The 16,378-nt window shown below is 41.4% G+C and overlaps 1 long non-coding RNA gene across 1 annotated transcript in view; it reads right to left on the reverse strand.

Annotated features, from left to right (window-relative positions):
* The window catches only part of LOC125965402 (uncharacterized), a 159,114-nt gene extending 144,007 nt beyond the window's left edge, over positions 1-15,107 (reverse strand). Inside the window, exons 1-2 of the long non-coding RNA XR_007479236.1 lie at positions 15,030-15,107; positions 5,012-5,084 (exon numbers count right to left, since the gene is read on the reverse strand). This is a non-coding gene — a long non-coding RNA (uncharacterized LOC125965402). The remainder of the gene's footprint in view (positions 1-5,011; positions 5,085-15,029) is intronic.
* Positions 15,108-16,378: the final 1,271 nt, after the last annotated feature.

The raw sequence follows: 16,378 nt of genomic DNA on the forward strand, positions 1-16,378 counted from the left end.
TGTATCTTAATGAGAAATAGAGATTGTTGTCAAAGTCCAGATGATTGGTCTATATGGGGTGGAGAGATCTTTTCATTAATTCCTAACCTGCATAGTTAAGGGAAAAAGTCCCATGAGGGTAGTCTATACAGAACTGTGGCTAAGAATATATAGAAAATTCAATACAAATAATTAAACCAAGTAAAGATTTTTCTCTAAGTCATACCTGATCCTTACATAAAATTCTTCTGTACTTTAATCTAAGATTTACAATCCTTTGTGACTATTGCCTTTCCTTTTTAGTATACTTCTAACTCATCTTGCCAAAGTCTCGTGTATTATTCAGCGCACGCACACTTTGAGTCAAAGCATGTTTATCGTGCGGAATACCAATAGCAGTGAAGTTCCAGGGCAAATAAAATCAGAAGTTGGTCAAGTTAGAAAATAAGTTGCTTCTTTAAATTCTGTTGGTGAGCCATCCAATGTGTCTGGAATCCTACATAAGATGACTATATTTCCTTTTAAAGATACAAGGATTTAGTATTGATAGGAAGTGCTTGTGTTTAAAAAGCGTGCTTTTTTTTCCTTCAGCTTGGAAAGGATCCTGGACAAACAGCAGAGGCAACTGTAGTCTTGCAAAAACACAGCCAGATGAATCCTGAGTTGGGGTTATAGTGTATTCCAGGACACTCCATCCCAGAATGGGGTCGGCTAAATCAGGCCTCACAGCTGCTGACCCCCCTACCCACCCCAATATTTCCCTACATATAGACCCAGCTAGGAGAAACTGCTCCTCAGTGAGAGGCTTGCCAGAAGCTCAGCATCAACCCCATTTGGGCCTTTGCAAACGTCCTGTGAGGCTTCTTATATGTGTCAAGAAGAATCAGTGACCTCATAAGCAGAGTAGTGAGATAGTAATATAGCTGAAATATCGGGTGGGGCTCGATGTTCTAGTAAAGTATGAAGGCAGTATATCTCAATATTATAAGTTTGTATAATCGTCTTAAGTTCTTGTTTCCTTATTACCATGGAAGTATCTTCAAGAGTCCAAATAGGAAACTAAAGGTTCAGAAATATCGGTGACATGGTCCCTTCCATCAGGAAACCTATCCAGGGAGAGGGGCACAAGTATGAAGGATATAAATATTCTAATCAGAATAAGTCTAAATTTAAAACTTTGCTTTAAAGGTATTCTAAATTGACATCAAACAATACTCAATAATTGTAACCAGGGCTTCCCTGGTGGCGCAGTGGTTAAGAAGCCACCTGCCAATGCAGGGGACACGGGTTCAAGCCCTGGCCCAGGAAGATCCCACATGCCATGGAGCAACTAAGCCAGTGCGCCACAACTACTGAGCCTGCGCTCTAGAGCCCATGAGCCACAACTACTGAGCCCACGTGCCCATGCTCTACAACCAGAGAAGCCACCACAGTGAGAAGCCTGCACACCACAACGAAGAAGAGTAGCCCCTGCTTGCCACAACTAGAGAAAGCCCACGCGCAGCAACGAAGACTGTGGATTGGATTCTCAAGTCTGTGGATTGGATGCAGTCCAAAGTTAGTCATTTTGTACCCTGTTTTAGACCTTGACTCCATCTGAGTATGACTAATGTCCAGGAATTTAACTGCCCTTTAGACATTATACATATTGCTTAGACCCAAATCTACACTTGCTGGTTAACAGCAGAGAAAAAACCTTTGTTACCCTGCCATCCTGTTCGAAAGCCATCTTTTCTTCATCACATAATTCACCTTGAATGCAACATCGTTACTTTTGATAGAGCCCTTTTCATCTCTCTCTCTTTCTTAATACTTCCCTGTAGTAGGGAGACAATGAATGGTCTCTTCCAAGAGGAATGCAGATATTTTCACATAAAAACAGATGAACCAAAAGTGTCCATGAAGGGCTTAAAACAGCAAGGTATGAAGACTACTTGGGAAGAAAAGTGGAAGAAAGAATTTAGGGGTGGTGCTCATGTAGGTGAGCATGAATTCACCTACTTGACACCCATTAGCGACACCTTACAGGGCAATTCAAAGCTGACCTCCCCATGCAAAGCTTCCCAAACAAGCTCTAATCCCAGTGTCCTCACAGACCTTGATTTGAGGTTATGGGAAACCCAAACAAACGTTTTGGCCAACCCAATAGATACATCGATTCTCTTCACATTTTCCAGGGTCACCCTTTACCATCCAAACTTCATTTTACATATAGTTTACCTAAGAACATCTGAAATTTCTATATTCTTAATCTTTTTTGATCATGGGTCTGAAGAAACCTAAGTTTTTCCTAGAAAAAATATATGCAAACAAAATTTTGTACAATTTACCTATCAGTTTCAGTTTGTCCACAGCATCAACCCCCTAAGCTATCCTACATAAGGACTCTTATCTACAGAATACCCTGATTTATCCCCCAAACAATGATTCCCTATGAAAAAACCCTAGTGAACAAAAATGCAAGCATTTCTTATTTTGTCTCCCTCACTTAGACAGCATCTAAGTAGGTCAAGCACCGCTGAGCTTCACAGCATATCTTATTTTCAGATGTTTCCAGAAACAAAGATCTCTTGTTTGTAGATTCTTGTCCAAAGTTTCTGGTTTAGAAAAACCTGTACTGATAATTTAGATGCCTCCATCACACGTTTCTGGAGAGGAAACATGGTATCTTTCATCAGGTGGTTCCTGAATTGACCCCCTGTCACACTTCCCATGGAGATATGAAAAAGAGAGGCTGAATGATCGTCTGGAAGAAAACTCTCAGACTTTTGGCACTTGGCTGTAGAACCCCCAGCTCAAGAGTCCGGAGCTCAGTGGTAGAGATGCAGAAAACTGCTTTTATCAGTTCACCCAACAATGTCAGACCTAGGGAATTAGTCATATATTCCACAAAGACAGATTAACACATCACAGAATGCTAGGCATATCGGTCAAGTGGATTAGAATGCTGTGTCCTTTTCCCACAAGATAGCCAACTTGAGAAACCAAGTGAAGACCAGAAAGTTGCATGGGAAACACAGTGAAGGTGAAAGAGCTGGATGGCCTGATGGGTGGGCCAGGATGCCTCACCTGCCTGTGTTCTCCCCACTACACCACCATGGGAAGATGGTCACCAGGGAGAAGCCAGCCAGGGAAATATCTTCATTAAAGCATGAAATTTGTTTCGTTTTTTAATGTTTCCAATATAACCATGTAAGAACATTATTGATGACACACCCATAATAGTAATTAACATTTTGATATGTATCTTCAATCTTTTTTTCTTGTTATAGACATTTGTATTCCAGATATCAGCTCTATTTGCATCCTCCTCTCTGAGCTCCCCCAAGGAAAGCATCTACTTGCTCAGCTAGATTAAAGAATGATGTAAAATTGATGGTCTTTTAGCGATGGAGTGGGACTGCCTTTAAAACTCTCTATATCCTTGTTTAAAAGGAAAACCTGGTTCAGATCAGGCCTCTGGTTCTAACTCAGTTTGCATAAAATATAGATATAGAGAAACATGTTCAATACCAGAGAAGGAATCAAATTCCAGCATGTAAATAATTCTATGAGACAGTTGTCTCAGTTTCAACAAATGGAAATTTAGAAAGAAAAAGAGGGGAAACAAATGAAAAGCAGTTTAAGAGGTATATTGTAGGGGTTCAGACTGAGCCTCCTCAAAGTGTGGAGGCTTTTCCATGAAGGTTATTTTGAGGTAAAGGCAATCAAGATCCTCTGGGTTCTAGAGAAGCTACTGCCCCTCCCTCAATTACTTAAAAGAATTTAAGTGGGGGATTTTCCCAGGAAAGAGTTATTACTGAAGAAATTTTATCTAAGTAGCTTTATTTGTATGGCAGGGTAAAGGTCTAATTACCAAACATCTTCTCCTACCATCCTTCTGAATGACTCTCATGCCCTTGGAAGCCCTAGGCCCCTATCCCATTCCTTAGCTCAGGATGGTTTATATACCTCATTTTCCTTTCTGTCTCTGACCCTCTCATGTGAGGTTCCTGTACATATGAAATTAGATTTTCTTCCCTTAATCTGTCTCATGTCAATTCTTAGACCAGCTAGGAGAACCTAAAAGGGTAGAGAAATGTTTTCTTCCTCCCCAACAGTACCAGCCAAGAACAATGCACAGATCTTGTTTCAAATACACTTCGAGATGTATCAATATTATGTAAGCCTTATGGAAACTACAAAGCAAAATCTAGAGCAGATGCACCAAAGATAAGTGGAAAATAAAGCACATCACCATAAAAATCACCAATTCACAAAAATGGGCAGAGACGGGGGGGAAAGCAATGGAAATACAAAACAACCAGAAAACAATAAGATCGCATTAATAAGTTTTCATATGTCAATAACTCTAAACATAAATGAATTGAATTCACCAATGAAAAGGCAGAGTGCCTATATGACTAAAAAAAAAAAACCCCAAAACAAACAAAAAACCGAGACCCAAGTATATGCTGCCTATAAGAGACTCACTTTAAAGACACACACATAGGCTCAAAGTGAAGGGATGGAAAGAGATATTCCATGCAAGTGGAAACTAAAAGACAACAGGGGTAGCTATACTTATATCACACAAAATAGACTAAGCCAAAAGCGGTAACAAGAGACAAAGAGGTCACTATATATTGATAAAGGGGTCAATTCATCAAGACAAGACGACTGTAAATGTATATATACCCATTATCGGAGGACCTGAATATACTAAGCAAATACTAACAGATCAAGGGAGCAAAGGACAACACAATGATAGTAGGGGACTTCAATACCCTGTTTTCAGCAATCAGTAGATCATCCAGACAGAAAACTCAATAAGGAAATGGACTTGAACCATATATTAGACCAAATGGATCTAACAGATATTTATAAAACATTCCATCCATCGGAAGCTGGATACATGTTCTTCTCAAGTGCATGCAGAATATTAAGTGCACTTTAATAAATTTGATCTTACAGACATAATGTTGAGCCAAACACAGAAAGTAAATATTGTACCAGTCCACTTATGTAAAATTCGAAATCAGTACAGGGTTACCTTTGGATGGGATAGTCACTGGAGGGGCCATGCTTCTCGAATGCTGGTGCTATTCTGCTTTTTCAAAAGCATCCTAGTTACATAGATACATTTATTTGTGAGAATTCAACCTGTAAACCTATGATTTGGGTATCTTTATGTTATACAATAAATAGTTAATGAGATAATCTGAATATATTTGATGATACTAAGGAATTGCTGGAAATTCTCTTTGTTGATAATACTGGGGTTTTGTCAAAAAAATCTTATATTTTAGAAATATGTATTGAAGTGTTTGTGGATGAAATGTGATGTTCAGATATGCTTTAAAAAGTGAGGAAGGAGTGAAGGGGAGAGGTTGGAGTTTAGATTGGCCATGTGTTGGTAATTGAAAGCAGATGATTACATGTGGTACATTAAGCTATTCCCTTATGTATATCTGACAACTTCCTGACAAAGACTTAACTGTAAGATCCCTTGAGACACCTCCCCTTGCCCAATTCCCTCTCTCTGTACTGCCTGGGACTTTCACCTCTCTCCCTTCTCCCACCATTGCCCTACCTTGCAGACTACACCTCTTAACATATTTTCCTTCTGATGCAATGCAGCTCACCTGGGCTCTCTTCATCGGAGCTCATCCTACAGCCCCCTTCAGGGCTCAGTCTCCAACAGAAATTTTAAAAATTAGCAAAAAAGATGGCTCTTTTCCAGGAAGGAGGGTCCTAGTCTAACCGCTAAGAAAAACAATTTCCCATATTCACTCATTTTTTCCTTCCTTTGTTCTTTCTCAATTCTCTCTCCTTTCCTCTGCAAATATGCACATGTGGGTAGGATTTAAGATAGTCTCGTCTCTTTATTTTTTTTTCCGTGCGCGGGCCTTTCACTGTTGTGGCCTCTCCTGTTGCGGAGCACAGGCTCCAGACACGCAGGCTCAGCGGCCATGGCTCATGGGCCCAGCCGCTTCGCGGCACGTAGGATCTTCCCGAACCGGGGCACGAACCCGTGTCCCCTGCATCCGCAGGCGGACTCTCAACCACTGCACCACCAGGGAAGCCCAATACTCCAGTCTCTTGAAACATTTGAAAAGTACTGTTAATAGCATCAGGAACACGGTTGGTAACCTTTTCCCAGGGTGAGCTACTTCTACCTACCACTGGTCTAAAACCATTTTGTGAAGATCCTCACAAGCATTGATCTGAAATTGTTCCCCATTCTGACAGTGCATTTTTTGGAGCCTTCAATCCCCTCCACACTGGCTGTAGTTGTTGAATTTCCCTCTGAGAAATTTTGCATGTGTTTTGCATGTGTGGGAGGAAGGAAGAAGAGAAAGCACTTAAAAATAGTCCATGGACTGATGGGGAATTTCTATGAAGAGCTGGCCACATAGGAACACCAGTAAGCAGGTTTAAGACCAAATGCAAGGGAGGCAAAACATTCATCCAAATGAGACTATTTGTTTTCCAGGAATGGGGGGTGGTACAGGATAATTTACCCAAATTGGTCTCAAAGCATACATTTTCAGCCTAGAAATGGAGCACACAAACTGGAATTTGATTTAGGAATTAATAAAGAGATGTGATTAAAACATTTATCACCCTCTGTGCAACTCAGGACTGGCTGTGTGAACCTAAACTACCAGGCACTGCACCACATCCTCCCAGCTTACAAGCCTCTGCCCCAGTGTCACACTGACAGCCACTCACTCAACCGGGAGACTTCAGTTCTCTCCCAGTTCCTGTAAGGTCTGTACCCCACCTCCACCATGTACACGTCTGCTGTTTCTCCCACCCTCCAGATCACCTTCACTTGTACGGACTCTTGACTTTTCTGAGCAAACATCCGCACAGCCATCTGCCTCCACTGCCAAAACTATATCACAAGTTAAGAAACCCCCGAAAATAAGAAAACTTCCTAATATCCAAGCAAGGCACCAGCTTAGGTGACTGCAGGATTCTTTGGAAAAATTCATTTGCCTCTAGAAAATCTGGACAGAAATCACTGTAAAGCAGGTAAACTTGAGAGTTGAGGACAGGCGCTGAGACCGAAAGGACAACCTTCAGATTCTTGAATCTTCTTACACCTCTGTACTACCTACAGTTACGCTTCCACACAAAGCCACTGGCATCTGACTGGGAATAATCCAACTGTTTTAGACAAATTTATAGCAGCCCAGGGTCTTGTAAGACATCTGATCACACATTCACGCCACCTTGAATCATCATGCAAAAAGACTTCCCTTGAAGGTGAAAGAGCACTAATCTGGTGCTCACTAGCAATTGTGCTTTGGGACAACCTGAGTTTCTACGTGCAAGCCAAGAGGTGATCGGCTCACATCAACAGTCTTAATGGCCCTTGAAAAAGAGTAAGGGCACTGTATGCATGGCCACACAGTGGGAAGGATTAGCCCATAGGGTTCTGTGTTGCCTCCGATGACGTAGGTGTACATGCAGTATCGGTATTGTGTCCAGAGCATGGGTTCTGGTCAGCTTGACAGAGTCCGCCAAACCTTTAGAAGACAGATAAAACAGTGCCTGTGGCATTAAAAGTGTTAATATGTGTAAACTCTCAAAACAGGGCCTCCTGCTTCATGGTCAACACTCTGTAACTGTCAGCTATTTCAGATTGAGGGTGTAAATACCCAAGAATGATGATGATCCTGGTGTGGTGCTTAAAGATATTTAAAGGTTCCAGGGAAGCATGGTAGAGTCATGCCTTCAACTTGTGGATCAGAACTTACTATGATGGAGCATGATGATAAAGTCTCAAATGGCAGAGGAAGAGTTGTATGGCATGATAGTAACAGCACTGGACCTGAGGGAAAGAGGTCTGGGTTTAAGTGCTGGGTCACTGCCAGCTCTGTGACCTGGAATCAGGCAACTCATCCTTTTGGACTTAGGAGGATTACGGTTGCTTCTAGCTTAGAACTATGATTTGACGCCAAGTAGTCCTTTTATCACTGCTTCTTTGATTAGATGCATATTAGGACTTTAAAGAAGTGTCACTTTCGCCCCCCATGCCTCCATTATCCTCTTTTTAAAATCACCTGGACTGATTTAACCATACTTACGATAGACTCAAATCAGAAGTTCAAGAACTCCCAAAAAAGAAACTGACACTAAGGTAGAATTTGACAAGTTATTTCTCTTAAGATATCCAGATATCTGTCTTTCATCTTCTTTAATAATGTTTACAGTGATGACTATATCCTGAGTGGGTTTTTGTTTTCCTCTCTTAGAAAATTTTTGTAGAGACCCAGTCACACTGCTGACTAGTTTCCCTTCTTCCAACCACCGACACTTCCAGACAGCTGGTCAGGGTTGTGGCTGCAGGCTGTGGACACGAAACAGAAATACGCTGACCTCCGTGAGTACTAGAGACATAATTTTGGCTTCCTGAGCACCAGGTTGCCACCTGCTAAGCAAAAGCCCAACCATTAAAAGGAATTACTTAACCCAACATCAGGGCTGGCAGATCTAAGAAAAGATTTAAACTGATGAGCTAAATTTCACATAAAACATGCCTTCAACAATAACCTCAATAAACCTCAACAATAACAATAACAATAAAGGGCTTTTATAATATCTTTCTGAAATCATTAAAAAAAAAAACCCCAACCCTGACATACATTGGTATTTTCTCCAGCTAATTCCCTTGAAGAGGCAGGGCTCATTATCAATTCAAAACTTAAACTGATGCACTTGCCAGGAAGGAAAAATGAAATTCCACAGACATTATCATGCAAATTCAGTCTCAAGAGCTCAGCAGTTGTAAAAAAAAAAAAAAAAATGTTCAGTTGTGTATAACCATCTTGTCATTTCCATGTAAGTCACAGATTTATGGAACAACAGGACTGACATGGAAAAAATAAGATCAAGCAGGGCTATGATTTTTTCCAATAACATAAATGGATACTGAAACTTTTAAGAGCTGACCTACTATCCACAAGTCAAAACCTGAGGTATGCACGGCATCTATTCTTCAGGATTTCATACATATTATTTCAGGGAAAATGGTTTAGGAAACCCCATATCCTTTATTCACAAAGGTTTCACATACTTGGTAGGAGAAATCCAAACCAAATCAACAGATCTAGGTAGGATCTAAATAGTGCTAGGTATCGTAAAGACATCAAAGATACATAAGGCAAAGATTCTGCTATTGCCATATTGAGGAGAGGAAGAAGACAGACAAATAACTGAAATGTGTTACTGAGTCCAAGCTTGTGCTGCCGGCTGCACCACGGGCCAATAAATCAAGGGAGGAGTTGTTGGGGGAAGGAACAGCAACTTTATTCAGAAAGCCAGCAGACCAAGAAGACGGTGGACTAGTCTCCCAAAGAACCATCTTGCCTGAATTAGAATTCAGGCTTCTTTTATACTAAAAGGGGAGGAAGTAAAGTCAAACATTTCCTGGTTCAAGTCAGCCTCCGGAGGGGATGTGTTACTTTCTTCCTTCCTGCACTATTCACAGGTGGGCCTAGTCAGGATGTTTTCTGTGAGCTACACAAAGGTATTTTAGCTTAATGCTCATTACCTGGGAGCAGGGTTCCCAGAGGTGGGCCATTATGTATAATTCAAGCTTATAGGCAACATCTCTTTGGTGATTAAATTGTAATAGAATACAAAGGTTCTTCCCTCTTACAAATACAAAGTAGAAAGTGATAAATCTCATAAGAAGTACCAATAAAATGCTATAGGTGATTGTGTTAGAAGAGAGATTAGATTTGGAAAAACCAAAGATTTTATGTGAGAAAAGGTGTTATATCAAGCTCAGTTTTGAAAAATAGGTTAGGAAAGCAAGCAAGTGGATGGAAAGAGGCTTTTTCAGGTGATTGGCATAAGCAACACATGGAGTGTCGGATGCAATATTATCCCACTTGGCTTGAGGGTGGGAATATCTTGGGCACCTCAGCCCAAGGGCTGAATACCCGGGTTAGAGGTGCTCTGCAGAGCACTGGCTATTAGACACAGCCTGAAGTTATTCTTTATTCTATAGACACTGTTCCTCCAGGAGTTTTTATGTCACTGTTAAGAACTGTACCACCTTTAATTAAAGTAACCCAAGTTGAACACTGGAAGAAGAATGACTAGAAAAGAGGAAGTTGAAGATGTGAGGAGAGAGGGAATTGATACAGACAGATAACAGAGGAGTCAGGAGGAGGTGGGATCCATAGGCTGGGAAGGGGGGTTCCTATAAGGAAGACCATCACTCTTTCCTCAGAGAAGGAGTTGGCAAACTTTCTGTCAAGGGCCAGCTGGTAATCATTTAAGGTTTTGCAGGCCACTATGTTTTCTGTCCCATCTACTCAACTTTGCTATTGTATCACAGAAACAGACACACAATACATAAATGAAAAAACATGACCAGGTTCTAATAAAATTTTATTAATAAAATGGGTGGCAGGTCAGATTTGGCTCATGGGCCACCATTTGCTGACTTTTTTTTTTTAGGTGTTTGGCAAGAAGGAGGAATAAGCATACTATGATTTTTTTTTTTTTTTTTTTTTTTTTTTGGCGGTACGCGGGCCTCTCACTGTTGTGGCCTCTCCCGTTGCGGAGCACAGGCTCCGGATGCGCAGGCTCAGCGGCCATGGCTCACGGGCCCAGCTGCTCCGCGGCATGTGGGATCTTCCCAGACTGGGGCACGAACCCGTGTCCCCTGCATCGGCAGGCGGACTCCCAACCACTGCACCACCAGGGAAGCCCATACTATGATATTTGATAGAGATAAAAAGAATTAAAGGCTTTCTTTGACTTTTTAGTAAAGTAGGAGGCTAGGGTATCTGTTAAGATATGCAGTTAGAGAACAGAAAGAAACAGAGATATTTTAGAACAGTCATCATGGGGCCAGCTAGGGATGAAACACCCTGAGCAGCAGTCTGAATTCTTAATGGAGCCAGTTAACAGTTCTAGAACCAGAGTAGACAAAGTCTACAAAAGCATCCACCAGTGTGGGACCTTGGCTAGTTCTTAAACGTTTTCTGTATGTCTTGTATAAGCTAAACGCAAAGAATATGCTATTTATTTCAGTGAATGGACAAGAATTTACTATCCTGAAGTCTTTAGGTTTTAAGAAGGGTTTCTTTCTGTTTCGACTACTAAGTTTCATCCCACAACCCACATCAGTGTCATCCACATAAGTACTGCATTCCTGAGACAAGCAGGCAAGCACTGGCTGTGACCCAAAGAGGTAATGACAAGGTAATGAATAAACTAATGAGTATCTCAGCCATCAAGTTACCAGCAATCAAAGCCAAGATTGACACCAAGACACTCAATTTTCTTTTCTTTTCTTTTTTTTTTCCCTCTACAGTCTCAGATGTAGAGATACCCAAGGCACAGGAAACATAGGAGGCTGTTTCCCCAACAGTTAACTCAAAAGTTTCAGAAGATATCTGACACTGAGCATTCCAGGAACGTAATGAAATTGAAAAGAGCTAGCAGCAGGCTCTCTCATTTAGGAAAATGGCTTCCTTTTTAAAATGACTTGAGCTCTTCACATTTCCTGTAAAGGCCAGAAGCTAGCTCTGGGCTTCCCACATACTGTGAAGAAGAGTATCACCTCCCAGGCAAACACCGCCTGTGATGGGGCAGATTGGCAGGCCCCGGTGGATACACTTCCATTTCCTTTTAATGATACTCTGGAGAGATGGACACAGCTTTCAGGCATTTTGATCAGGGAAGGAGGTCAAAGTATCACACTGAGCCCGAGAATCACCACAGCTGGCAAGACAGGAATAGTTGCCACCTATTTGAACTTGCTAATTTGCCTAAAACTGACAGAGTACGACTTGTCAAGGAGGCTTACTTGGCACTGTCAGTCTCTCCCTGAGAGAATTTCTGTCATTTAGTCTTTTGTCCCTGTTGATTAAGAGCAGTGTGGAGCACAGCTCTCATACACTTGTCACGTCAAACCATTTCTTTGTTTCACTGACTAATCATTCACATCTCAACTCCACTGTACGAAGTGGGATTCGAGCTTGCTATGGTAACGGTTGTGGTAGGTACTGTTACATTTTCAGAGTTGCTGCTGAATCCAAAGAGGCTGAAAATCCCAGCTCAGAACCCCAGGACTGGTCAATGTCAACACGCCCTGTATCTTTCCCATTATCATCAAGGACGAAACTCAGGCCTGGGAATGCCCATCTCCATGGGGAACGAGAACCATGGTAAACAGCCCAGGACAGAAAGGGATCAGAAATTTAAACACTGGGGCTTGAGGTACAGTTTTGAATAAGGTTTTCAGCAAGCCTACCTTTCTGGGCCTTATTCCAGGCCTCACTTGTTAATTACTTGTTTTTGCCATGTATTAAAACATGGCAATATTGTTACAACTTGTTCAATGTCATGACTATGGAACACTGACTATGAGTTGGACACAGTGTCTCAAGACCCCTAAAAAAACAATTGCCCCAGTTTTACAGATGATAGAACTCAACCCTGGAGAAGTTGGGGAGCTTTGCCCAAGATCACACACTGTGGGCAGGTCGGGCCTCAGGCCCAGGTGTGTCTTGTCCCAAAGGCTGGGCTCTTATCTAGACATGGGTTAATGGGCTCTGAGGAGTCCGCTCAGTGACCTCAGTTTTCCTCCCAGGAAGGGAGAAGCCGCGTGTGTGCACCCACAGAAACCTAGCCACATGGTGGGGCATCAGAGTGAAGAAAGCAGGCGCCATGAAAAACTGTTAACGTTCATAACATTATCAAATATGTGCTAGCTAGCTCTTGATTAAAAGAGAATAAACTTTCCATCTGTACAGTTTACACTGAGAGAAACATTTGCAGTTTGCAAATTGTTTTCATTCACAACACCTCTTTTGATCGGCATAGCAAACTCGAGAGGATAGCAGGTCAAGCACTATTTCCACATGGAACAAAAAAATTTCTAAAATGTTAGGACACCTAATGTTACATGCCTAACACGTGGAAAAACCAGGATTAAAGGACTCTTTCTGGTTCGGATCCTAAATTTGCCCTCTAATATCAGGATGCTTGTTGTTGTATGTGTCGTTCAATCATAGATCTTCAAAGAAATTTCTGCAGACTTCAAGTTTTCACCTCTGGTTCCTGAGAGATGGCATTTGCTAGTACCAGAGTCCTACATCCAAGGAGGCTAGCACAACTTAAAAACTGGAGTATAAATGTGTTGTTTACTAGTAAGCAGTAGCTGGATTTAACGGTTAAAGTGGGAAATCTGACTATACTATACCTTGTAAAAGGTAGTAACTCTAATGCTGTAATAAAAAATAGAAGTAGCGCACAAGAAGTTTAAAAAAAAAAAAAAGGCAGTGGAGGGGAGCAGTGGGTTTAGCCAGAGGCTCTGGAGGGGAATATAGTGATATATATCTGTAGTGACTAGAGTCATAGAGAAAAGCAGGGGGACCCAGAAAGCACAAATAAGGGTGGTGAGCTTGCATAGTTACTAAGTTAAAAAGGACCAGAGTAAACTGAAGGAACCAGAACCTGACAAGTGAGAACTGAATCTGAATCACTAATCACAGCAACAATGTATAAGAGAAGAAAATAAGTCATTGAATGTAGACCATCATATAATCCTGTTATTCTCCTGCCCTAAAGATACGGCACCAAAGAGGAAAAGAAGCCAAGTAGGGCAGAGAGGGGCAAGAGGAATAAGAAAGAGGAGAGTTGAACCCTAGAAACTCAGGGAAAAGACAAGAGTATTCAGTTCAAAGGAGCAACTCTCCTGAAAGATGGGACATTATTTCTTCATTGCTTTCTGTATTATTTTTATTGGGTAAGCTTGGTATGAAGGGCTGGGGGAGGACTTTTGACAATCCTAGCTGTCAGTCCCCCTGTTGACAGTTGCTATTTTTTCGTATTGCTATTTCATTCCCTCCCAGCGTCTCCCTCTATCTGGTAGGTGAATGAGCTGAGCGGTTCCACCCACACAGGGCAGCTGCTCCCTGCTCACACTTAAGCTGCTGCTCTTGGGAAGCGTCTGCTGCAGCTCTGGTGGAGGAACAACAAGTCCTGACGGAAGAGAGGCCAGGGTCAGAGTTTTCACACGGCCTGATTAGGGATGGCAGGCTGCCGTCTAAAGTAACCAGTGTGAACGCAGATAATTATTGCAGAAACTGGCGACAAACTGTAAAGTGAAACGTAGGGTGGGGACTCTTTACTACCCTGGGTTTTGAGAGCAAAGACTAACACCTGCCTTGGGAGTTTAAACTTTCTTTTTTATAGTGAATCCAGATCAGTGTAATAACAAACAGTGACATACTGGGTTCTCCCCTATAATTACCAAAGTCACTCAATTTCAAAACATTTTAGGTTTCGAAACGCAAAAGAAATCACACACCTGTCAAAGGTTTTCAATGATCTATCCTCACTAAATCCAGCGTATTTTCGTTTAACCTGAAATTCCTTTTTTAGGCTCTCTCTCCACAACCGCACAATCCAGTTAAGGAATTGACATGGATATTGTCATTCCTTCCTCAATCTTCGAGTAAACAGTTGTAAAAGATGCTTCAAGTCAGGGCATTGATAGCTAGCTTCATGCTAGTTCTCTTAAGTAGGTGCTCATTCTGACCACCCCCCCACACACACACCCTCCACACACAAGCAAAATCATGAACAAGACAAATCCAGGTCTTTGCTGTGAACCCTCCAACATTTGTCAAACTGATAAGCCTTCCTACATTCCTCTTTCTGAATTCATCCTGACGACAAAAATTGCAAGCAAAAACATCCAAACATAGAATTCCTCGCCCCCCCTTTTTTTTAGTTTAAGAACATGCACTTTTTAGGTGACAAATTCCAAATTCCCCTTATGATTTTTATTGCATTCTCGGAGACTTGCAGATAAAGCTGCACTTCATTTGGAAGTTCCCACTTTCTTGTTGTAAATAACTTCCCAAAACCAAACTAGATACTAAGAACAGCATGTCCTGATTACCAAAAACCTACACAGGATAATAAAACAACGTCAACTGGAATTATGCTAAATTATTACACACCAGTTATTATAGCATCAACATTTTGAGTACTAAAGGAGGAGATACATTCAAATAAAGCCACCTTACCTTGTTCGCTGACGAAGACACACGAGCAAAAACTCGCTTTGAATTCTGGGACTGCCTTTATATAGCAGTGGGTTTGGTCCGTGGCCCAGCAACATAAGAATCACCTGGGAACTTGTTAGAAATGCAAATCCTCAAGCCCAACCCCAGTCATACCGGGGTAAGGTGGGGCTCGCAATCTATTTAACAAGCCGTCCAGGTGATTGTGATATACACTCAAGTTTGAAACCACTGGTGTAACTGCATTGGGTTGAAACTGAAGTTAAATAGAAATATCTGTCACTTAAAAGTTGTACCATTCCATGACTTTCACAGCTGTGCCAGATTTTTTCAATGAAGTTTTAAATTTCAGAACAGTTTTATATTTACAAAATGTTGTAAAGATGGTATAGAGAGTTCCCACCCCGGTTTCCCCTATTGTTATTTCTTGCATTAGTGTAGTACTATTGTCGCAATTAATGAACATATATTCACCCATTACTGATGAATGAAAGCCTATACTTTATCTGGATTTTCTTAGATTTTTGCCTAATGTCTTTTTTTCTGATCTACAGTCCCATCCTGGATACCAGATTACATTTAGTTATCATGTCTCCTTAGGCTCCTCTTGGCTGTGATAGTTCCTTAAACTTTCTTTCTGATGACCTTGACCTTGACTGTTTTGAGGAGTACTGGCTAAATATATGAAAAATGTACTTCAGTTGGGATTTGTCTGATGTTTTCCTCGTGATTAGATTGGGGTTATGGATTTTGGGGAGGAAGACCACAGTGACAATCTCGTCACATCTTGCCAAAGATACAAATTACCAATACAAATCGCCTCATCATCGATAATGTTAATTTTGATCACCTGGCTGAGATGGTAGTTGTCGGGTTTCTCCACTATAAAGTTATTCAGTTTTTCTCCTTTCCATACTATATGCCTTGGAAGTATTGATAAATCACGATGGGCAGCCTGCATTTAGGAGTGGGGGATTACGCTCCATCTCCTTGAGAGTGGAGATCTCCATAAACCAGCATCAGAATTTTGCAACTGAAAAATGAATAAGACCAATTTTGATATTTGAGATGTTTCTAAGAAGAATTGGAATCACAATCTGGGTGAGTAATCAACATAAGATACAAAATGACATGGGAATTGTGGCTGCCAACAGAGGTGAACTACACAATGGCAGACATGCAGAAAAATTGTGACATGGCCTTTCAGCACATGGCACTCGGAGTCGTGGTACAAACGTTCACCACTGAGACTTCCATGTCTTTTGCAAATGTATATCCAGGGTCTCTTTCCAGTCTCAAATATTCCTGATCTTTTCCACCAGTAGTCCTCAACCCTGGCTGCACATTTCTTG

The sequence above is a fragment of the Orcinus orca genome, chromosome 9, assembly GCF_937001465.1.
Source record: "Orcinus orca chromosome 9, mOrcOrc1.1, whole genome shotgun sequence".
Taxonomy (NCBI): domain Eukaryota; kingdom Metazoa; phylum Chordata; class Mammalia; order Artiodactyla; family Delphinidae; genus Orcinus; species Orcinus orca.